The sequence below is a fragment of the Apis florea genome, unplaced genomic scaffold, assembly GCF_048593485.1.
Source record: "Apis florea isolate Af1SG1 unplaced genomic scaffold, ASM4859348v1 contig_2350_pilon, whole genome shotgun sequence".
Classification (NCBI taxonomy): domain Eukaryota; kingdom Metazoa; phylum Arthropoda; class Insecta; order Hymenoptera; family Apidae; genus Apis; species Apis florea.
In genome coordinates this window covers 9,147,257-9,173,201 of record NW_028256565.1, presented here as the reverse complement: position 1 = coordinate 9,173,201, position 25,945 = coordinate 9,147,257, and the positions used below count along the sequence as shown (strand labels likewise).

Below are 25,945 nucleotides of genomic sequence, written 5' to 3'. Positions count from 1 at the left end.
TATCAGAAATTAATGATATCTCGAATAAATGATATCATATATTTCGTATCAATTCCATTCAATTTTATCGAAATATATTAATCGTATAAAAATCGTATGATATGATTAAAATTTAAAAACATTTCCAAATTCTCATTTCTGGGATAGATTCGTTTAAGTCGGAAATGGAGGGTTCAGGGTTCACGATTTATATTTTCTAATCTGCCACGCCGGAACCTTACAACTATCTCGTTCATGTGAATTACAACGAACGATAGTATTTCACGTGGCGGCTCGCGTGACCGGAATTGGGGATTACGCGGGATTAAACGGTGTTCCAGGCACTCGATGATTGTTTGCATTGCGTCCCTCGTCGCGAGATCCCAGCTTCCGGAATTGTTTATTTCTTCCTGTAATCGATTTCATCCATTCAGGTATCCCCGATCGATTTTGGATTTTTCAAATCCTGCATGTAGGGCATGTAAATCCGGTATTTCGATAGGCTTAGCTTGGATTTACATCCATATTGATGATAATTTGTTGTCGCATTATTTCAAAGAGAATAATAAGGAAGAGAAATTTGGACGAATGTGATTACTTTTTTGAAAATTAATAGATTGATAAGAAATCAAAAGAAAACAAAAATTGAAATAATTTTTTTTATTTTGAAATTAAATTATTTCTGACGTTTTGCAAAATTTCGATTTTTAAAGAATGTTCATCATTGAGAGGAAATCGATTTGTTTCAATATCTTTTAACACTTTGAAATCAATTTTCTTTACAACTATTTATATCACATCAACAACGTAATTACAATAATGTTGCATCATTTTCAATGTATAGATATATTTTCGAAGTATATCACAGTAAATCACACGAGTAAATCACAGTTGAGAAGAGGATGTTTTAAGCTCAATTCAAAGAGATTAATGATCATGATCCTTCTTGCGTCTCGTGCTAGAAATTTTTCTCTTTTCAGATTTTCCTTTTAATGATGAACAGATAAGTGCAATAAACTATAGCAACGTAAGGCGAATTACGGTTAGGTGTGCGAGTTGAAAATTTAATGTAATAGCACTTTGAGATAGGAGGAAATTGCTTTTATAAAATGATATTTACGAGAAAGGACATAACTTTCTTAAAGAACAGGTATGAAACTGAAATATATGAATGAAATTTTGAGAAATTAATTGTTGTATTATGCAGATAGGAAACAGAGATTAAAGGTTATTAAATTATACTGTGACATGTAAATGACTTTGATCAAATGGATTTTTCTTCGATTTAACGCGAGATTAATTGTTGCACGTGTTGTAATTTGTAAAAAATAATTGGTGAGCAATTTTTCGAGGAAATTTATGCACGATATTAAATAATATATTAGATTTTATTCCTTTAATTTTGCAAAAAAATTTATAATACTTTGTACAAAAAGTTGCATGTTACCGAATGTTTAATCGTTCTTAACTGTCGATAAAGAATTTCTTATCTTTACAACGTAATAATTATCCAAGCCGAAGCTTAATTCAAATCTAATGTTAACCAACAAAGTAGCAATCGTGCGTAGTGCAACTACTACTATTACCTCGCAAACTCGAAGTTATAGTGTCCGTACGTATAAACCAATAATTACGATAAAATCCAATCTAGCATGCATGCAATGCATCGTTCATTATTCTAATTATGGTAAGCAATATCTAACGTGCAAAATTTCATCGTGCTAAGTTTCAAAAGCTGTTGGATGATTTATGGTTACGATAATTTTACTAAAATGCACTTGTAGAACTTGTTACTTGTCTCGTTAATAATTTTTTTGACACGGCATAAACGACCCTTATCTCAACTTTATTATGTACGAGATCTATGACGAGATCCATCTTACCCCATTGAAGAGTCTCGTCCAATCTGTATCTCTATAATTTAAAAATTCTATAAAAAGAAATTAGAATTGCCAAAGTTAATTTTGACCATAAACCATTCTCAGCAAAATTTCCAAGCGAAGTTTTCGTTCAGTTGAATTTTATAATTCGCATCGATAAACTTCTTTCGAAAACCGTGCCATAACCACGGTTCAAAATTCCCGCCATACATTCGACTCAAGAGTTAATCGCGTCCAACAAACGAATTAATCCCTTCCGCTACTCTTTACGACTCGATGCATCTAAATTACAAGAATCTCAGGATTAAACCGTGCAACTTACACGCCACGGTTAATTAAACGACGCGTTTTATCGTCTAAATAAAACCTGCCGCGTTTCGAACGAAAATCCTCCCATTCTTATGCAAAACTCGCGCGATCGATCCGATCGATCGATACGATCGTTAACGAAATAAAGGTACGAAAAAAAGGCCTAGTCTGTAATTCATAACCGAGCCGAAACTTGGCCCGGCTAATTCAGAAATTGCCCTCCCCCGTGTAATTACAAACCGAGTTGTTGTCCACCAGTGTATCCGGCTTCATTATCCCAATTTACGCGCGACCCCCGCTTCTTATTGCGCAATTAGGCGACGATGATACCACGATGAATTTACGAGGGAAAGATCTCGAGACGATTGAATGGCGGTATAATTGATACAAGGCGGTGGAGAATTTCCTCGGAACTCTGTCATTTCTTTCCTCGTGATATTCTATTTTTTTATTACATTTCGTCCTCTGCATTTTTTGCGAGGAATATAAGATCTCTTTAAATAACGTGAATAATGTAAATTGTAAATTTCTAGATTTAAAAATTATCGTATAATCTTTGTTTTGGCAACATAAGTGTAAGATGTATTTTATATCGAAACTTTTAGTTATCCTAAACGTAGTTGTTCATTTATATGTACCAAGTCATTAGTTCGTGTTTAGAATTTTTATAGTCGCTTGTACATAATTTTCAACGATTTCAGGTTCTTGGAAATGATGATCAAAACATCGTTTACCAGAACGATTTAATCACTCGCCGGAGGGTTAATGATATAACCATAATAAGCGAATGGTAATAAGCGTCGAATACAAGCAGGAAGTTGTTCGGTGTATTAACTACAGGATAAACTTATTCGATAATTTTTAAAACGTTATCCTACGATTTCTCGAGCGTAACCCTCGATAGAAATTCGCCTTCTCGAAATCCAATATATATACACGTTGAACCAATCTCTCCACAATCGCGACAAGCCTCGATCGGCTTTTCCTCGAATCTGCAACTGGCCGGTACAAAGAGGACAAGAGAAAATTTGCAAGTATCGGTGCACACCATCGAATATCCAGCGGCCTATCTCGAGGAGAATCGCTCATAAATATTTATCCGACGGTATTATCGCGAGAGTACAGCTCGGCCTTCGACTACAGGCCTGTCCAAGCGTTCAAGTCTCCGGAAGTCGGGCATCGATCCAGGGCTGATGCACTCGCGGATCGGTTCATCCGGTCGGCTTAGCAGTGTGCTTGTTCAGTTTTCACGAGACTCAAAGCGAGAGGAATCGGGACTTGGCGCTAATCCTCTCCCCCCAGTCAACTCTGTATAATCTTAACGAGAAAGCATCGGGGTTGGAGTAACACACCGGCGACCCTGTGAAGCCCTGCTCTGTCAAGGGATCGTCGTCCACGTTTCCACGACTCCTTTTTACCAAGCCACGCGGAAGGATTAACGTCAAGGTAATTTTCAACCTGGTTGTTGCTCTAATGCTGGGACGAGACAGACGTCGGTGCTTTCTTTTCTCGGTGCATTTTTATGATGGAATCGAGGAAGATTGGTTTTTAATTATTAATTAACAACACAGCTCTAGTATTTATCTAAAGAGAGATGTTGTGCAAAGATGATAGAAATATTGTTAAGTTTCTGTCTGAATGGCGATTAATGATAATTTTGGTCAAAAGTATCGAAAGATTATTTTAAATAATCTGGTAGTTGATCAATTGATTTGAATAGAAAATTGATAAGAAACGAGCATCATTTATCTGAAATGTAATCCCTACATTGAAGACCACGTTTCTTTTCATAAATCTACGTAACACCCTCCAGGAGTTAAAATAAAAGGAAATAATCGAAAAACAAATTGATACAAGAATCAGGCAATATGTAAATATTCTTGGCGAAGAAATTAATTCACCTCTATATCTTTCCATTCGATTCCAAATCTCTCCTCGGATGCATAGTTCGAAGTTCGATAATTCGAGTCACGAACTTCCTCGAACCGCCTCGAATCCACCATCCCTAAAAATCCTTTTAGAAAACCTCGATTTCCGTCCAGGAACCGCAATTTCTCAATCTCGATTGTCCGAAATCCCCGCTTGAAAGTAGCTACAAATTTTCATCCTGTACAGAAAAATTCCTCTTCCCGTTCACTTCATCCCCCAACATGCTTGGAGACAACATTTATCACTGGATAGTATAGAGTGCGACGCGCATTAAAGCTCCCAAAATTTCCCAAAAATGCACTCACCGAAATGATCCATGAACGCGTTATTTTCATGGCTGGAACCCATAGCCTTGGAACGACTATATAAAAATATCCACCTTCGGTATCGCGGCCGGTATAAGAAGAAGAAGAAGAAGCCCGGCAAGTTGTCATGAATTGCAGGCAATTTCGTCTCCATCCACCCCCTCCACGCGGAGAAAGAAAACTTGGAACGAAGGAGAAGGGAAACGATCGTGGAAGAGGGATGAATATACATATGTATGCAGATCGGAGTGGTGGAGAGATGCACGATAGGGCGAGGGTTAAAATTGTTTGTAAGTTACGACAGGTCTCAGGGTGGGTGGCACGGATTAGGTTAGTGTACGGGAAGCGTGGAGGTTAGGCGAGCTCGTAAGTTGCAGATAATTTTCTTCTTAAAAATTAGGGGACTGGCCCTACGTGCTTTGAAACGAGATGGAAGAAGTGTGGAGGGAATGGTGGGCGTGTGATGAAGTGGGAAATGAAAATTAGAAAAATGAGACGGGGAGGGATGGGGGTTGAGTGAAAAGTAAGACGTAGGGAATGGGAGAAATTGTGTCGAGGATTGTATGATCCATTTATTAAGTGAATTTTCACAAAGTGGAGAGGTATTAAATTAATCTTAAACTCGTAATAAGAAATTGGTGGACACAACTTTCGAATCCCATTTCTTTCGCTCAAGTTATATCAAATCAATCGATACGTCTGATTTCATTTCACATGAAATGCTGCATATTGATCAGATCGATTACAATTATCGATTAATCTTCGTAAAAGTCTTGTTTCGCTTAAAGTAACGAGATAAAATCAGCATAAATAAAGAAGGAAAACAGTTAATGCGTGCAGCTGCTTAGACATCGCATTAATTTCATATTATCGTTATATTTGTCTCTCCTCGACACACCTTAAATTTTTCGCCATTCGAACAGGTATTCGGTGTTTTTTCCGGCATAATTACTCGAGGAACGATCTCACGTCTCGTTGGAAACGTTCCAACGCTAGACTGTTTCACGTCCAAGCGGCAAAAAATTAAAACTTTGATCGCCGATTTCGAACGGTTTCGTTTGGTATGTCCATTTTTTGTTGGTCGACTAATCAGCCGATCTGACGCTGAGAAATTATAGCATGCGGCTACTGGCGCCAGATTCCGGTTATTTCTAGGTGCAAATAATTTTCTAAAGGTTTTCTACGCGATAATGTGTAACGATGGAAAGTAAGATATAGGAGATTGGTTGAATTTTGAAAGGGATGGGCGTGGATCGGTCATGGTTGGGTGATTGTGAATAGTGTTAGATGGAGAGATGGTGAAGGAAAATTGACGAAGGAAATTGTGCATTATTATATCGTATCGATTATTAATTATAAGGAGGAAATCAATATTTTACATATTCCTAAATGTGTAGAGGATTGTAATGAAATATATGTAATAAAAATATGAAGTAGTTTAATAAAAGTTAATAAAATTATAAATAAAAAAATTAATAGTTCTAATCTAAAATTGAATTATTAGATTAATAAATTCATGATTATTATCAATTTAAGTCGTAATTGTTTCAAAAAAAGATTTAAAATTTTTAAATTTTATGATGCAAAATTACTAGGAATAGAAGAAAAATTGTAATTTTATATTTGTAAAAATCAAGGAACTGAATTAAACTAAAAAATATAAGTGAGAGTGGTCGTAAATAAAGATCTTACAAGAACAAGAAAAATCTCAAAGTGGTCAAAATAGAATGTTTTCGAGTGAAACGAATGGTCGATTCAAACTTGAACGAGGAGTGTGCGATTAAATCAGTCTGAAACGGAGCCAACGACAAGAATTATCCTAAGTAATATAGTTGGAAGTAGATTGGAAGGAAATAGAGACAGATAGTGGGATGTAATAAAAGCTCTTGGTATACTTGGAGAAAAGTCGTAAATTAATCGACCGGAAGTAAAGAGTTTTTAAATTGGACGAATTTAACTTAGAAGTTTAAGTAGAACAACCCCAAACGAGGCGGATAAATAACGACATAAGAGATAAAAATAGTTGAAATATGGAAATATAATGCTATTTGTTTCTGGTAAAAATAAAATTTTCAATTTCTCAAATTTTTCAATATTTTCAAGATATTTTTGAATTAACAAGGTTTCTCAGTGAAATTTATAAATTGTTCAATTAAAAATTTTCAATCGGAAGTAATATTTCCCCCGTAATAATTCATTGTCATTAATAATGTATAATTATAATTGACAGTAATTTTTTAACAAGTTATTTCACCGTTAATTTATCTTTCAACGTATTATAATCGATAGATGGTTGTGGATATCGTTTCTTTAACAACGGTTTGTAACAACAACTCGGCGAAGAGCAGATAAAATATTCAGCGGCAATTATAAAAACAAAGTGAAAATTGCTTGAATCATTTATGAATACAGCCTTCTGCAATATCTACTCGTATAAAAACACGTTACATTGTTCATCGTGGAATAATACACGCAATAATTCATGCAATTTCTTTCGAGCAAATAGATTGGGAAGAGCAGTTTAATGAAAAATGATTCTGATAATAATTAATGCCGAGTTGAATACTTATTCATTATTCAAAACGTAATATAAATAACGTAAATTAATAATTTAGGAAAATAATATATTTATTATTTGTCCTAGTATTTTTTTTTTATAAATAATTAAATTGCTTCAACGAAAAGAGAAAAATTTTCAATATTAAAATTCAATAAAGTTGAAAAATAATAAAATTCAGTTTCTCTTTCTTACAAAATTATAATTAAAATTGGATATATTATAACGATAATTTAAAAAAAAAAAGAAAATCTTGGAGCTAAATTATATTCTAAATCATTTCAAATAATTATTTCCCAGTGAAAATCGTGCACGAAATGAAAGGAACAAGATCGACTGGTAACATCCAAGCCCAAATGGCGACAGACGTCAAATGCATGCAGCTATAGAAATGAGAGTGCCGCGTTCAAATCGAGGTTTATTGATGATCCACGTAATGTGGAAACGAGGAGGCACATACCAATCCTGGCCAATTAAAAACGACACGTTGATCGATCGAATATTTGCGCATCGTTTTCCATCGAGCTTAGTTGTGCAACCACCGTTTTCATCACTAGCTCGAATTCCACGATTTCACGCTGTTTTTCGTGCCGAGTGATTTTCCAATCGATGCACCAGCATATTTAAAATTGTAATTTTGGCTCTTTTTAGCGAAGTCTCTCGTATTTTATCGCGATTCATTGGATTTTGCGATTGAAACGCGTAATTACAAATCATGTGTCAGTTGTATTAATCAATTTTCATACGATATATCGTATCGATCAGATCTTATAATAAAAGTTATAAAATTTACAAACGATGATTTTCCAAATTTTCATCCTATCTGATGTATGTCATTATAAAGTTTAAAAAACCGAGATAAAATAAAAGGTGACTTCAATTTTTTCACACGAAAATTCGAATACACCGATTTATTGCGATATTTTTTTCATCGAGTTAAATGAATTTTGAGTGTCGCGAACACTCCGAGCATATTATTAATACAATCGCGCATTCCATCGTCACGTGAAAACGTGTACCATGTAAAATTCTAATGAACAGCAAAGCCGGAATATCGTTAATTCATCGTGAACCAACTTCAAGAATTATCGCGAACATAATCGTCGAAATGAAGTTCGTAATGTACTCGAACACAGAGAGGTGGCGACACATTCCTGCTCGCCATTTTCGATTTTGGAAAATCCGTTCGGTCACCGGCAATCGTGACCCGCGAAACTCTTCGACAACTATTTGGAACGAATTCTGAAACTGTCCGATTAACCGGAAGGACGTGCCGGAAGTACATTTCTAGAGAACTGATGCAGTGATCGTAACCGTGTCGGTATTCGTTCTGCGGTTTCGCGCGGAGAACTATTCAGAACTGGCCGGCCACCGTGGCCGAAACTGTCAATTTCCTTGGAACAGTCACTCTACCGTCAAAAATACATCCAGCTTCGTGCCATCTTCTTTCAGTTCCGTTTTGAAGTTTCGAGGGACGTTGGAAAAAAGATATTTATGCGAGCTATGAAACTATTTTCACCGATATGAAGTAGGTAATGCAACGATAATAATTAAAGATGGTAAATTGAATTCTGAAACTCCAATTGAAATTACGCTTGATGAACTTTCGATAAACACAGATAGGATTGGTAACTATTTCGATGGTATACTATGGATCTGGTTGAATTATGCTGAAGAGAATTGTTTCTTTTTTTCATTGACGAATTAAGTGATAAATATGGATAAATATTCGTCATGAATAACTTTTCATTTCATAATTCTAAATACGAGGATAATCGTTAATTCTTAGCTCTTTCGTTTCCAGAATGAAAAATTGTTTCCTCCCCGTGGATAGAGAGCAATCGGATTATAAAAGTTGTAAACGAGCTTTCCAGTGCTCAATTAATTTATACGATACTTAATTCAAGTCAGAAATGAGCAAATCAGAAAACCATTGCTTGATTTCGAATTAATTTTAAATAATTTTCGAGCGAAGGAATAAAATATCGAAACAAGAAAGAAAATGATCGTGAAATTATGGAAATTAGGAAGAAAGCAAAGAATAAACAAATCGAGGAATATATTTAACTAAATATTCACGAAATTAAAAAAGAAACGAGAAGAAAGCACAAGAAAAATGTAAACAAGGGAGGAGAACAGAAGTAAAAGAAAGAAGAAAGTAAACAATGGCAAAGATCTGTCCGAGAAATCTTCTGTTAGTCTTTTAAATCATTCTCCAAGTTTCGTTCTCACAATAAAAAGAATCTTCTTGATAAAAATTTATTCGACGTTCTCACAATAGGAGGATGGTTCATTTGGTGCGTGAAACGTGAAAAATTCGAATTTATCCAAGGTGATTGTGTTCTCTCGCCAATGCATCATCAATCACCGCTCGATTCCGGCTTCTGTCTTCGATTGGACGCCATTTGTGTATCCAGCGAAACGGTTTTTGCGACCAGGAAATCAATAACACCCGCGAACAATACTTCAGAACGCTTACGGTTTTGCGAATCATGCTGAAATATCATTCTTTCTGATGAATTTCACGATTCTTTCCCTCGTCAGCGAGTGTATTTTGTTGCCGAGTAAGTTTTTCGTTTTTCTCTTTAAAATTTCTTTCGCATCGTGTCTATTTGTAATCTCTAGATTTTAAAGAAAATTTAAAAGGAACAAGAGAAGATTACAAATTACAATCTTATTGACCATTTGTACGTTGAATTATTCTCGAAACTTTGATCTTATGATAATGTGAATGAAAAAAAAAAAGGTCATTTTCAATCAAATCCTTTTTTGTACGAATTCATACTCATTCTTATAAAGAAGCAATTGATAATTTATATCGAACAATCGTTCGTCTCGTGAAATCTAAACATTCTTTTGTTGTCAATCAAATTTTAAAACTTATCACGATATCATCGTATATTTATATATTTTTTGATCCATTCGAGAATAATAGAATCAACTTAATCAGTAGTTGAGACAACTTTTTTTGACGAAATTTAAAATAATTAGTCATTTTTCCAAGCTTCATTTCGCGTGCACTTCTATAATAATAAGTGACCAAGAGATGGAGACACGTTAACGATGAGAAATGAAATCGGTCGGATGAAGAATCTGTGGCAGATTTTTCATGGCGCCATCGGATCGGACAAGGAGGGGGTAGGTTGTCATCGAGGAGAATACGAGGGTTGAAAACAAAGCTCGAGATGAATGGCGTTTTTCGCGAAAAACGTTTGTCCTCCTGTGAATCTTGATGCTCAGAGCTCGTAAAAATTTCAACAAGAAAGCCTCTTCCGGATCTGACTCGTGTGATTCAAGCCTCTTGCCTCTGTCTGTCTGCCCGAATAGAACAAACAAGATGGAATTTAGATACGTCGAAGGAACTCGTTCTCGTCGAGAGATATGCAGTGGTGCCATCTAGCGAAATATAGCGTGGATCGTTAAAACGAATTATAAAAATTCATCATTGCTTTTCGATTATGGAATATATATAATCTTTCATCGATCGAAAGAAATAAACTGTCTGAACATTGGACAAAAGGTTCCTTGTTAATTAGTACACACACACACACACACGATAACAATGACCTGTTATGCTATGCAAAAAAGGAAGGAGAGTTTGCACGAAAGAGAAGTATAAATTGGATTCAGCGATGCACGATGTAATTCGTTATTTTTCGTGTTTGGCTTTCCGCAAACGTGACGGATATCGTTTCGTTCCGTGTTAATTATTCCATCCTTACATCCACGTCCGTCTCTAATTAACGAAATTATCGTTAATCAGGAGAATGAATTGATAATTGGCTCGATCACCGTTTTGGATCGGAAGTTTTTTAATCAATTTTTTTTTTCGATAGATAGAAAAAGGTCGGTTGTTGTTGTTAACTTTATGAATAAAAATATTTTCAGGTGTAAGAGTAATTTTGAGAATGATAGGATATTTCTTTTGGAATCAAATTACACTTAATTATTAATTTATAAAAAAAAAAAATGAGACAATTTTTGCTTATGATATATAATACACTAAGTTGACTCGCTAACTCGAAAATTGTAAAATTAAATGATTTTTACAAGTGCACCGTTCAAAAAGTAAAAGTAATAAATAAAATTAATAATCGAGTAAAACAAGCAATCTATATCTTATTCTAAGATATTTCTTTTGGATTTAATTTATATAATAATTGAAAAATATTGTAGGTAATAAATATGAAACAGGAATTTAAAATTTTGGAAATATATCATGATGGCACAAATGTCGGGTTCGTCTGCTATATCCTGTTTTTATTTAAAATTATCTGCCATACGTTATTATTAAACAAAATTAATTTTAAAATGTAAAATAATGTATAATATGCGTATATAATATAATATATTTTGCGAATATAATTTTCGAGAAAGAGAGAATCTCTCTTACGAATAAAATTTAATAAACGAAGTTATTTGACGTATATGTGCACTCGTGCGGATAATTTAATAAAATATATAAATTTCTGCGCATCATGCGACTGTTTTCCAGCAGAAACTAGGCATAGCAGGTTAAATTAGTGGAAAATCTATTTATCTGATTTTTAAAAGAAATTTTTAATTTTAAATATTAAATATTTTTATAAAATTTAAATTTATATACCACGATTTTTAATATTTCAACTACAAACGTTTTTTTTTTTTTTTTTTAATTTTAATTTTAATTTTAAAATTCTTGAACATATTAGATATCAAAAATTTTAAAAAAATTAATGAATACCTTTTAATTTCAAATTCACAAATATAATTTTGAATTTAAATTTAAATTTTCAAATATTCTCAATACTCTATCTATAATATCAACATTCATTTACTACTGCAAACACAATTTGAAAACTTCACTTAAAGTAATCTCTTGCATCAACGAGACCCCAACCCCTGTTCTATATCAAAATTCGAAAGTAATAGATATAAGGGAAAAAAAAAAAAAAAAAAAAGAAGAAGAAAAAATCAAGAGATCAGAAAACGACGATAAAAGAGCGAAAACAAGATGAATCAAGGGAGAAAGTAGACAGAAATCGGAAACAACGGCGAACTAGAATGGTGGCATAAAGCGAGGACAGAGGGAATGAACAAAGTGCAAAAAAGTCAGTAGAGTTTTGTACGTGTACCAGTGGCAAAAAATGCTTGTACGTCGCGTATCACCTCGTTTAATGATCAGAACAGTCCACAAGGGTTGAAATTAACGTGCTTTCTAGTTATTTACTGGCTGAGAAGCTTTCAATTCCAAGGGTGAACGAGAAAGAGAAATTTTTTTTTTCTTTCTTTTCGTCGATTGAAAAAGAACATGAAAGTTGAGGAGGACGTACAATGGCGCTTTCCTCGCGTGACAAGCGCGAGGAAACCGTTTGTTTACCGTGAATTACGCCAGTCGATACGAGGCGAGTAAAAAGAGAACAGGGTAGCTCGATATGCTCCAAGTTGTGTGAACTTTTTCGAATATTGATATTTGTGGAAAATTTAGATGTTGGAAGAAAATGATTTTAGAAATCTGTGCTTTTATCGTGTTATATTAATGAAATATTTTATTCACATAATATATTTTTATCTTCGAGTCGAATTATATCATTGAATTTTTTTTTTTTTTTTTTTTTCATTTTATATCGTTTCTGTCATTATTTCTTCTCTCGTTTAAATCCTATAATTTTTACTGTTATACCGATGTAATTATCTTTACTTGAATTAATTATAAAATAGAAACTATAAAAGTAAATTGGATAATATAATTCACGGATTTTCAAGATTCCACGACAGACTTTATCACAAGATTTTATCACAAACTACTGGCAACTCTAAGAAACGTACATTTCACTACACGAGTATAAAGTTTGACAAGTAATTCAAGTTCAGTTTCAATTTGACAGTTTACATTTCACATGAGAATTTCATCCGCAATATATCAGAACTTTATTCGACCTACGTATATTCTTCACCCCGTTCATTGAATATTTCTCAAAGTCATAATATTAAAAAAAAAAAAAAAAAAATAATAATAATCATTACACGTTGAAAGAAATAATCAAACTCGTTTCGATTAAAATAAATAATCTCTCGTCAAAACCAGTTTCTCAAACCAGATTCGATGCACACTCCACGTACAATTGAGACGAGAAAAAACTGGGAAACGGTTCGCAGCACCGGAAATCATCACTAAACGAAAGAGGAATCGTTTATTTTATCGTCTACAAAAAAAGAAAAATTCTATCCTTAATGAATCGTAAAACCTGCTACGTAAAATCCATTTTAGATCAGAAAATTAACTGGCCAGTCGTCGATCCGGTCTTCTCTCTCTCTCTCTCTCTCCCTTTTTTTTATTACACGTGCAAAGGGAATGGATAAAGAACGTGGAAAGTTCCTCTCCGTATTTACGAGCGCGGAACTCGACGTGGAAAACAAGCACGGCCGAACTGGAATAAGTCTCTCGGATCCTCTGGAGGATCGAACAAAGGGGTGGAGCACTTTTAGTATTTGTAACAAGGCTCGCTTTGTCGCGCTTAATTTCCGAGATTTACGAATCGATGGAAATTTACGCGAGTTACGGGGGCCGAATCTCCATCCCCTTTCAACTTTCGAACCGAGCTCGAGAAGGCTTTAAACGGATTTATGCGTTCCCGCGGCCTCCGCATCGACTACTCCGTATTTCCACGTTTATTTCACGGACTTCGTTGTTTCGTCCTCTCGTCTCGTCTCTCCCCCACCTCGCTGGAAAATTCGGATCGCGAATTGAATTAATTCTTCGTCGATCGAAGTTCTTGGATCCGTGGCGTGCACGTGGAGACGGTAATTCGAAGCTATCGAGATTTCAATTCTCTCGCGGACTATTTCTGAAATTATTATTTACATTTATCTTCGATTTTTAATTTCGTCTTTCAGGGAATAACTTTTTGTTGTTATCCAAACGATAACGGAACTTGACCCAAAAAGCGTGCAAACCTGTATTTGAACTTCTCTGTAATCGGTTTCATGGAATCTCGGCACAGACGAACGAAGTCGAGTGTTCCACGGCTGCGAAACCTTGGAGGGTCGACGAATCGGCCGTGGTGGAAAAAAATTCCAGCCCCATCGACGTTCGCAGCGTTCCATCGCGGAAAGTAGAATTAATACGTGGCTCTCGTCCGTGAAAAAGTCAGCTTCATACTCTTGAGAGGCTTTTTGCCGGGCGTGGAACAAAGAGGGATCCGGGGAAAAGTTGGCAAAAAGGGTCGCGCCACGGTTTCGCCGTACAGGGGGAACAGAGATAAAGAGGTGGTAAAAAAGGCATCTTCTGGGGCGCATCAATCGCGAGGAACGCGAGAATTATCCCGAGTGAAACCGCGAAAACTAAATCCTGGCCCGGGGTGAGGCGAAATTAATGCTCGCGGCTTGTCACGACAAGGAAGAAAGAGAAAGAGAGAGAGAGAGAGAGGGAAAAAAGAGTCCCATAATCTTGAAAGGTTTCTTACGAGGTCTCATGAGGATGGAAATGGACAGCCAAGCTTTCGGATGAAAGGAGTCAATGGATCCTCTCTTGTGCGTCATATTTGCGAAAAACATCAATTCTTTGGGAATTCTAGGCTGTGCTTAATGAGATTTCGCTGCTAGATGGCGTCTCGAGTACGATTTTTGAATGAATCACATGTTTACGTATATTACTTTCTCTTTTTCCTTGGACTTTATTTAATTATGACAATATAATTTGAGAAGAAACATGAGAAGACCTTGCTTAAAATTCTTTCTATCTATTATCTCTTTTTGGTAGTATCACTAATATATGTATTAATATTTAAAAATTCTGTGTTTCTATAGAGAAATAAATGAAAGGTGGAAACAATGATAAAGTTGGAGAATATCATTATGAAAGGAATATCAATCCGTAGATATTTATGGAAAAGAAGATAGTTAAAATGGATTCTAGTGATTCTTTACATCAAATCAAAAATTTTACAGTGATAAAAATACTCGATAATTTCAACGCACAGTTATCGGATGGAATTGCAACGAATGCAAGCTTTAAGCATATTGCGTTTCCACACAAACATTTCTTATCTCTGCGATAAGAAATTTTACATTCGCTACCATTTTCTTCTCGAGTATGCTTCTCGAAATATGTTCTGTTCCTGCGTAAGCTTCTTTTTCTCCTTGCCGCTCGTTATCTTTTGGTTTGCCGCATCTTCGGCTTTGTTAAGGACTTTCTATGAATTTCCATGGAAGTACATGTTTCCATCTTAGAGTTTTCTTAGGGTTGTCTTAGGCTAGGCATAGAGATGGATTTTTTGTAGGGTTCCTTTGTAAACTTGGTTCTTCTACTGCTCCTCTCGTTTTGTTGCTAGTTTGCCTACCTTTGAAGATTCGAGAATTTTTCTACGAGATTCGAGGTATATTTTTATTATTATTCATATTTATTCGATTACGTATACGAGATTTCGATTATTTATCTTTATCGTGCAATACGTTGAACAGGAAGCAAGAAAAAAAATATATGCCACGATTTATATTATTATATGCAGTCAGGAAGGAAGCGATGAAGCAGATTGTATTGCTTTGCATGTAATTTCAGGCAATTTATTATACACAAGATGTTCTTAATAGATAAAACACATTATTTAAAATGGTAAGAACCGTTGGAAAAATTTATTTCTACAGCCATTATTCCCTGATTCATCGCATAAAACTACATCACATTATTTTAAAGGTATTACAAAGTGCTTCAAAAATCTGTTCCTATAATCTTCATTCTACAATCTACTTTTCACCCACGACCAACTCGAGCACTTCCACTCTAAAAATCCATTCCTATAATCTTCATTCTTCTAATTCCTCGATTCACACCTACTTTTCATTTACAATCTCTCAACTCTAAAAATCTAATCTTTCATCCAATTTAATAAAAATAAGTTGAATAAAAATATTCGATCAACACAGATCTTCGTATGAACAAAATTTTCTCCTGCTTTTCAAATTTCATCCCATTCTTTTTCAATAAATCTTCACAACGTTCCATCCATTCCTCGAACTCGCAATAATTCATAAAAATCTATTTCTAAAACAATCCTTGTTCCACTTCTCCAACTTTAATTAATCCATTTTCATCTTCACTCTAATTTAATCCAATTTAAACTCATTTTTCCATCGATAACGTATCTATCCCCCCCATCAAAATAACTACAAAAATATTCAATTAACAAGACGCAGGGACAAAATTTTTCATTTCCCAGTTTTTCACCGTAAATCTTGGACCAACCCAATTCTCAATATGTCCGCCGTTTCATCCCTTCCAAGACCTTCTTATATCCGATCGTTGGGTCCCCATCCCTCTCCCCTGTCGGCCATCACTCGTTCCGGAGGAACGGCCACCGTTGGACCGTTTAAAACACGGGGGTAGCGCGTGCTCTTTGCGAGGAAAGAACATCCGGCACGTAAATCCGCGTTCCTCTTTTAAGAGCATCGATTCGAGAACACCAGCCCCTGTTGAAACGGCTGTTCCTTCGTTTGTTCGTTTGCCGATGACCGAACAAACGTGGCAGCGACTTTCGTCCGAAACGAGAGGGAAAAATTAAGTCGATAAATCTGTAATCACGTCCGCCCCTTTCGACCGTGCGCCAACCGAAATTATGACACTTACATCGACTAACTACTGCTGCCACGATTCTGACCAAGCCGGTTCCACCTTCTTTTTTAACGCTTTCTTTGGGAAGAGGGGATTTATATTAAAGCGTTGTGGAGGAGTGAAGTTCGACGTGAAAGTTTGGAACGTTAATTCTTTTTACATATATATAATAAAAATGCTTTTAATAGAGTAAATAACACATACTTTTTAGAATTAATAAGTATTGGATGTTAGATTTATTCTTCAATGTTTTAGTTCGCAGTTGTTAAGTTATATTGATATAAATAAATAAAATCTTTATCCTAAGATTTTCTTATGAAATAGAAATAAATATGATGTCCTTTCGAAAGCTATATATTTCTAAGAGTTGTGAGTCATAAATTGAAGAATATATCTAGAGCAAAGATTCCTTTTGTTGACTAATTTTAATTTTGGTTTCGAGCACGATATCTATGGAAGATTGAGAATCTCTGAGCGGAATAAATTGACAGAAAGTCAATTGGAAAGAAATTCTCTTTTACGTAAGGAGAAAGTAACGGTTTAGAAGTTTGGTTGTGAAAGTATTGAGCGTATTTCAGTTTTTCTTTCGTTTCTTAATGAGAAGCTGGATTATTAATTTTTATCTTTTTAAAGGTTGACCAAAGGAGAAGTCTAAATTTTTCTTTCTACCAATAAGATTTAAATTTTACAAGAATCTCCTTTATTTCTTTTTATTAATTATGCCACGAGAAAAATTCCAATGTACTTGAATTAAGATTAATTCAATTGAGGTAATCTTTCTCAATAATCTTTTATGGAAAAAAAATTGTTATTTTTCAAAAATTTAATCAGACACGTTATATCTTAAATTTCCACTACTTCTCGTCTTTCCAACATTGAACAAGACGTCGAAGACTTTAATCTTTCACGAAAATCCTAGTACGATTCCGACCATTCTCTGATACTTTTTACAACGAAACAATTCTATTGCTAAAAATCTCACCAAATTATTGAAAGCAATTAATGGAAAACAATTTCTAAAACATGCAACGTTTCTAACATTTCCACATGCCAGTAAAAATTAACGATTCATCCTACACACAACTACAAATTTTAATCTCACGTGTGCATATAATCAAATAAAAAAATATATACTCGATAGAAATGCGATAAAATCAACTCTCTCCATCAACAATACATTTCAACTATTCTTCTATTCCTACGCATGCATAAATCAAGCAAATCAACCGTCAGCAATTTTCTCTCCAATCGACCGAATTTGGGATCGCTGTTCGAAAATTAGACTCAATTTAGAACGATCGATTACGTTGCACGATAAAATTGCACGATATGTAAAACAAGGAGAGGGGGTGGAAATGAAAATAAGAGAGAGCGAAATTCGGCTACGAGTTCAAGTGAAATTTCGTGGTTCGATCGATTTGCGAATCGGAACTTCGACTCGAAATTCAAAAGTCGATATGAATATTTCCGGTCCCGAGGTGAATCTCGATATCCGCCTGCAGAGGATGAAGAATGAAGAAAAAGAAGAAGATGGGAAGAAGTTTGAAAGATCAGAATTGTTTTATCCTGATTCTTAGACTTATTATTCGGTGAATTGGATATAAAGATGTTAGGGAAGAAGGATTGAAGAAGAAGAGGTTGTATCTGGAGAAATATGGAAATTTTGATTTTGAATTAAATTATTCTGAGAAGAGGTATAATAAGAGGTAATTTAAAAAACAGTTTGGTGAATGAGAGAAAAGTTATTTTATTTAATTTAGAAGAGGACAGCGACTTTGTTAAATTGGTCTCTTTTCTGCATTTCAATTAATTTTATAAATTTAAAAATAATAATGTAATATCGATCTCTCCACTGTATGATCATATTAAAAATGATATTGAAAGGTCATAGGAGAATTTCAACACTCGAAAAAAGAAAGAAAAAAAAAATCAATCAACTTTATGAAATAACAAAATTTATATAAAATGTATATAATTTTCTTCGAATATTGAATTTTCATTATAGGATAGAAAGCGTGACGTAACATTTTCGAATACAACAATAAAATCTACTTGGAGATGCGTTACAATTAATGTCGTCCATTTGACGATAATACGAAATTTTCGCGGCGTCCATTAATCATAAACCCCCACGAATGGACTGACAAACCCGGACAAATCTCTGTTGACTGACGATGGACGATCGACACGCGTGTAAAGACCCAACTTGATCCCTGGACATAATCTGATCGTAAAAGAGCGAAAGGGAGGCCGACCTCGAATATCGATGATTATTTTACGAGAGTCGAATTTACGGGAGCATCTGGAATTTTCGCTACTGTCACCGAATTTTATTAGATTTCTCAGACATTTGTTCGGGAATAAAAGTGTCGTTTTGAGATTCGATTCGAGATCCCTTCGTCATATCCATTAACGATGAAAACTGAAAATATAAAGGAAAAGATTCTTAATTTTTTACAATTTGGAAAGATTATTGTTCGATATAATTGTTCGAAGACTATAACATAGAACTTGAAAGAAAAAGGAACGAAGCAATGTAAAAAAAAAAAAAGAAATTTCTACGGATGCATACGTATGAAAATAAGAAAGATCAAATAAAATGAGAAAAAATTTAAGAGAAAGAAAATTAGACACGTGACAGATGATGTGCATTAAAATTGTGAAAAATATCTTTTTTATATCTCTCGTTATCTTCTTTACGTCAAACAAAAATTAAGGTAAAAATTGAAATCCGGAACGGCATGAAATAAGAATTAATGTTAAAACGAGATACAGGTAACGTCGCATTTAATACGTTTAATACATTTATTACACCGCTACTAATAATGAAAAGTATAAAGAAGATGAAACAATAACATCACAACGAGCGTGAGCGTTATAAAATTTATAAATGAATATAATGGACGTAATTTTTCATGCTACGGTACGGTACATCTCGTAATGGGCAGAGCTATAACATTTTAAATTTTTGTCTCTATTCATTCTCATATTCATATTTTTATATTCATATTCACCGCGCACGTTTTTGATCTACGCGTACGTTTTATCCCTGTGTTTGTAAGCGGCATAGTTGCACGAATTTCAGAATGAGCATAGTTCGCCAGTACCAAAGAGAAATAACGTTACTGTGCCTTCAAGCTGGGGCCAAGCTTCTAATGATTTCAAAGAAAATATCGCTCTCTCGTCATTACGAGTTACACACTTATCTCTTTCCAACATCTTCATCGCATTAACGTATCCAGTTCTCTCTCCGCGAAATATTTAAAAATTTAATATTTTATTTAAAAAAAGTTTTATTACTTACGTACTCTGAACTTACTGCAGATGAGCATATTTCACTTCGAAAAACGTTTCAAACTTACCTAAAACAGACAAAATTACAAGATTATCATATAATATAATAATTGTTCCCTCGTAACGTTAATTTCTAACTTTCACTTTTTTCTTCTCGATCTCTATGCGATTTAACAATAATACAATATCTGATAAAAGTAAATATATTTATCTTATAATAAGGATAAATCATATTTATTTATCAATCGTGAAGAGATGTTAAAATGTTAAAAATTTAAACGTATATCTATTTCCATAAAGGATAAAATAAATTTCCCTTTGGACACAAAAGAAATCTGAAATCCTATAGTTTAAACAACGACTTCGACAGGGTCAAAGTTAATAATCCAAAAAATCCAATTTCATTTTATATAACAAGGCAAACATCTAAATCCACGAAAATCCCTTCATGATCTTGTCAACTCATTTTCAGAAGAAAAACGAAGAGAGGAGAGGGATCAATTTTCTAAAACAAACCTCGCCAAAGAAGCTCGCCAACGATCGATTCATTAATCCATCGCTTATCCATTATCCTTAACGCTTCCAACTTTCTCCATGCCTTTCATTCATCTTCGTGCCCGTATATTCGTGCCCCAAAGCCTCTTTCCACGCAAGAAAAATACAGTACCGCGAGGGTGGAAAGGAAGGAAAGAAGGAAAAAAAAAAATATCAAATTCATAAATCATTTCTATCGATACGAGGCGTGAAAAAAAAACCCTGAAACTTTCTTCTCCCTTGAAATAGAGCGTCCCTCTTACGAACGAAAGAGGAGTTCACCAATCTCCTATACTTTACCACCTTGCCTCGAAGCGAGGCAAAAAAGGAGATTGTGAAGAAGCGTGGAAGAAAGGAGACGGATTTAAATTGTCGCTTTAATCATCGATTCTATGGTGCAATTTTCTGAGGGAAGGATGTACCAAAGATGTTCCAAATATTATGGTAAATATGATCATATGATATTTATTATTTATTAACTGGAAGATTCAGGAATAATTTTATTACTTGAAATTAATCTTTTCGATGGGGAAACCGTAAATTTCGAATAAATCTACAGTAAATAAAGCGCCAATTAAAAATTTATATCGTTGATAAAATAATAACTTCCTCCATTCATCGAAGTTTCCAAAGTTCGTTCATATCCGAACAATTTAAAAACCGCCATCGCTGCGATTACTTTTCAAAAGGAAAAATAAAAAAAAAAAAAAAAAAAAAGAAGAAACAGAAAACAACCGAGCGAAAATAAAGAATTGAAAAGACTGTACAATGCGAAGTTGGCGAACAACGAGAGAGGGTTGAATTTTCCCTGGTTTCGCAATTCTCCCTCCCTCTTTCAACCCCATCGAAACCGCGATATCTTTGCAAGCAGGCACCCTCTACCCCAAGACACATTGTTGCAAACCGAATCTTGTTCTCAGTGAAATCACGACCAGAGTTTCTCCCCACGGTTTTTCTTTCCCCCTGCATCGAGCGGTTCTCCCCCGTTTTGGAGGAAGATTTGTCCGGTACTCGAGAGGCCCACCCCTTCTCTATGACCGGTGTCAAGCGGAAGTACAAGCGGGGGAAAAGTTGGGAACGGCGAGAAATTCGGCAAGGGTACGTTCGGGGTGTTCGATGAGAAGGCGGCACACGTGATAACTTTCCCAGTTATCACCAGATGCCGTGAGCAATTTATTTTACTCCCCGTCTCTTTCTCATCCGTCCTTTATTCCTCTCGCATTTTCGTCTGCGATTACCTTTCTTTCTTTTTCCCCATTGTTCTTGCCTCTTTATATTCGTCTCCTTTGTTTATTTTTTCCAATCTTTTGTTTCGAAGAAGCGAAGATTCTGCACATTTTCGTACGTATTTAAATTACATTTGTTCTTCTATTTTTTAATATCATATCCCTCGGATAATTGCGTTCGTACCCCATCCAGTCTCTTCTTCCATCATCTCATCTTTGTCTCCAACTTCACCCGCACTTGCCACCACGTCAATTCCCTTTCTCTCACTCTGTCCTCCTTTTTTTCTTCTTCTTCTTCCTCTTCCTCCTCTCCTTTCTCGACCTTTGTACAGGATACACGGGATACACCCTCTTGAGCCGCTCTCAACCCGGTTTTTCGCGACGGAAGAAAGTCCCCTCGACTCTGTTCACGTAACACGGGGCTCGCGTCATAGATACGTGTATTAAGAACGATGTAAGCGGCCTGTTTTCTCTTCTTTATGCCGCTCGGTGCTCGAGGAAAGGGTGGTGGAAATGGCGGGGGGAGGGGGTGGGTTGGATCGTTTGCAGGAAGCGCGAAACGGATCTCTCGTGTGGATCTTTCTTTTGAGAATGAACTACTCCGCGCTCTTTCAAACTGGCGAATAATTTCTAAGTCCTGCACCCTGCCTCCGAGAGGAGAGAGAGATAATCTTGGAGATAATGCGAAGAGGGTCGTCGTGTTTCCAGACTCGTGGACGAACTTTTCCTTGATATATCGTATTTTTGATAAAACGCGATTTTGATGTCGATCTGGCGTGTGATTTTTTTTTTTTTTTTTTTTTTTTATGGAAACGATTTCTTTTCCCTTCGTTCTTTTATGCTCGAACGTTGAATATATATTTTTGGATAGGAATTATTCCTGATAAATTTGTGTTAAATTAATGCGATAAGGGATAGAATTTTTTCGTGAAAAAGAATTCTCTTTTCGGAGAATTAAGTTTTATAAAATTTATTATAAAAGTGATCGTTTTATTTTTCACTTTAATGCTGAATAATAACGAAAAATATATAATTGATTTTGTTCAAGCTTATTGATTTCTGAAATAAAATGTGCATTCGGATGGAATTTCATACAATAATGCGATTTCCTTCGACGATAGCTTTCAATTGTTAAAAATTAAAAAACGGAATCCATTTTCGTTAAAAAAAAATCGACTTGTGCTATTTCAAGTGTCATAGAGAATGTTTCATTGATATATCTAAATAATTATTTTAATTAACAAAGTTTATATATTTGTATAAACTCGGTTTATACAAATACATTATAAAGAAACTTTTATTGCGAACGTACCACCATTTTCGATGAATATTCAAATTTACGACTAATAAAAGCACGGTGAAAAATTTGTCTTCAGAATTTCGCTTCGTTTGCAAAAAAAATTAAAATCTTTCGTATTATGTAAATCTGTCAAATTATAATTAGCCTAAGAAGATACAAGTAACTCTTCCCTTCAATTAATTATGCAATTCCATCTTTTAACCTACTCCTAAAGTTGAGGATTTAACTTTCACACATTTACATTAATGTAATATACATTTCATCGTCAAATTGTTTTTCCAGGCTTAAATATATACTTTACTAGTGACCTCCTTTTTTGGGAAACAGGATAAAGCTTTAATGCCTCAGGGTTCCGTGTGTACTATATCTTTTTTGCCTCGAAACGATATTGAAAACTCTATTCTTTATTGTTTTATAGAAATCTACATATACATATAAATTTACATATACATAGAAATAGATACATAGAAGAAATGCTTTGAAATCAATGTACGACATACGTTTAATATCTTTAAATTTAATTTTCTCAGAAATGAACAATAATTCTGTTTATGAAAAGAGATTGTTCTCCGGATTTATTTCTAAATGCAAGAGTGTGAATATTTTTCGTAAACACGTTGGGAATGTTATTGAAATTGCAAAGTATTAAAAAAGGTAAAGAAATTAAAACGTAAATTTTTAAACGAATAATGAAATGGTAAAATTCAAATTCATCCATACTTGTATCGAGCAATCTCATTTGTGATATTTGTATTAAGAAAATTGGTAGAAAATAATGATTAAGGATTATTAAGCGTGCGTTGTTGTACTACGGTTACTTTAAAAAAATATTTTTCTAGAATCAATCGGTTACATACTAATTACATATGATTTCAGTCATAGGATTAGGATTGTTGAAATTAATGAAATCGAGATGATGCATGAGTTGGCGAAAGTTGGAGAACTAATTATTGGGGAAGTAATTCAATGAGCACCGTTTAGTTACTTGAGACGCGTAAATCAAAAGTAAGAGAGCTTGCATGTGATGTGGAGCTGGTCCTTGGTGACGCGTTTGAGAGATTTATGATAGATTTGCATTTCAATATCAGATTTCTCCCTTCAAATGCCTCTTGTGATATAAAAATTTTTTCTTCATCGTTTCTTCTTCATTTTATTATTAAAAATGAACGTAAGTTCTTTCCCCATCATTGCTCGATTTCTGTACCTTTAATAGAAAAGAAAATGCAAATTGGAAAATTTTCATTATACGAGAGGAAGAATATATTATCCAAGATGATTTTGATTTCGTTGTTACGTAATAAAGATCGTCTATTATCATTTATATAACACTTATTGTATCTCAAACTGCAAATAGAAAAAATATTTCACCTTAAGTACGGTCGATTCACTTTTTATTCATTTTCAAGATCGTTGAAACCGTAAACCTATCATATCTCTCGATTTAAAATAAAGGAGAATTAATTACAATCGCAAAAAACTAACGAGTAAACTGGGCATTATGAGTTTCACGTAGTATTACATCTCGTCAATCAATGAAACGTCCAATTACCAAGCAATACGAGCATACAGAGATTTTAATTATCCATTCTCGTCCATGTCCCCTTCAACCGTAATCATTATTCCCCCCCTAACCTCATCAATTACACGAGCCAACGCGAAGAATTTCGCGCACCGTCTTTCAGAATCCACTGGTATCCGGTGGAGGCTGTCGAAAAAACTGGCTATCATTTCCCTTAAAAATATCCTTAACGTCAGTGATGGGATTTTAATAGCAGATCGTCGCCTTAACGACGCTCCGTCTAACTTCGTTAGCTTCGTTATTATCCTGATCTTATCCACGGTTGCTAACTTGTCTTATTTTCCGCCCAACTTCAACGGTATTGCATTCCATTCAACCCTCCCATTAACAACCTTATTGTTATTTTTCCTATGCCTCTTTATGCTACTTTTCTCTCTCTCTCTCATACACACACACACACACACACACGCCTCCTCTTCCCCCTTTTTTTTGGACATTCGAGGTTAATAATTATTCAACGATGGAACAATTTTAATTGGAGATGCACGAGTGAAAAAAATGAAATTTGTTTCGATATTTACAATCATTTAATTCACGGATCGTGAGAATTCTTTTTTTTTTAAATAAATTTCTCGTAAAATCCTTGACCAAAAAATAGCCAATCCGGATCACTATTGATCCGAGTCTAGATATATATTAAATATTTGCACGATTGGAAACTTGTCCAATGATTTTCGGATTAAGGAATGAATAGCGAAAAATGCAACGAAATTCAAAATTGATATTGCAACAACATGACACTTGGTAACACTTATATTGAACGTGTACGTAAAAGGAAAGCCCGGATATGGAGAGAACTCTTTTTCATTTTTCACACATTTCTTGGAAAAGTTTACGACGCGTACGCATTTATGCCATAGGAAATTTTCATGAACGTTCACGTCATCCTCATTGAATGTGTTAGAAAATATTAAAAAGCGGAAGAGAAGACATTTCCAACTATTTGATTTTTTCTTCTGCATACGAATTGCGTTATCAAGAGTGCGTTCATTACGAATTTCGTTGCACATTTTACTATTGTGTTTTTTGTACTCTCGTCAATAGTCAATCCGCAAAAATTGAAAACTCCTTTCAAATTTTTGATACTGCATTAAAATTTTCATTTTTATGAAATTTTACGACGATTCTCTTTCGTTACAATTGTCAAACAATCTATCATCTCTTTTCCTAATTATATGAAAATATAAAAATTTTATACACATGAAAAAAAAACATATTTAGAAATTATACTTTGCACTGTGCAAAAAGAAAGCAAAATTGTACAGAAAAAAGGCTGAGGCACAAGGAAACGAAAATCAATCGATCGTTCAAGGCCAGCGTTGGAACAACTCTCCCGCCACTCCATTTCCAACTATTCGACGATTTCATCTCCAGTCTATCGCTCCCTCCCCCGCTCTCAAATTTATTTATTCCACCTTCCGTTCCCTTTAACCCGCAACAAACTCAAACTCGAGTGTATACAAA

The 25,945-nt window shown here is 34.7% G+C and overlaps 1 protein-coding gene and 1 long non-coding RNA gene across 13 annotated transcripts in view; one reads left to right on the top strand and one right to left on the bottom strand.

Moving 5' to 3' along the window:
• Positions 1-25,945, bottom strand: part of LOC100870354 (neural cell adhesion molecule 2) — a 428,395-nt gene that overhangs the window by 167,653 nt on the left and 234,797 nt on the right. The window lies entirely within an intron of this gene.
• Positions 1-25,945, top strand: part of LOC116414930 (uncharacterized) — a 164,664-nt gene that overhangs the window by 93,425 nt on the left and 45,294 nt on the right. Inside the window, exon 5 of one of the 5 annotated variants that reach the window (XR_015291061.1) lies at positions 13,836-13,966. The exons of the other annotated variants lie outside the window; for them this stretch is intronic. This is a non-coding gene — a long non-coding RNA (uncharacterized LOC116414930). Of the gene's footprint in view, positions 1-13,835; positions 13,967-25,945 lie in introns of those variants that run through there. 5 annotated transcript variants of the gene reach the window in all.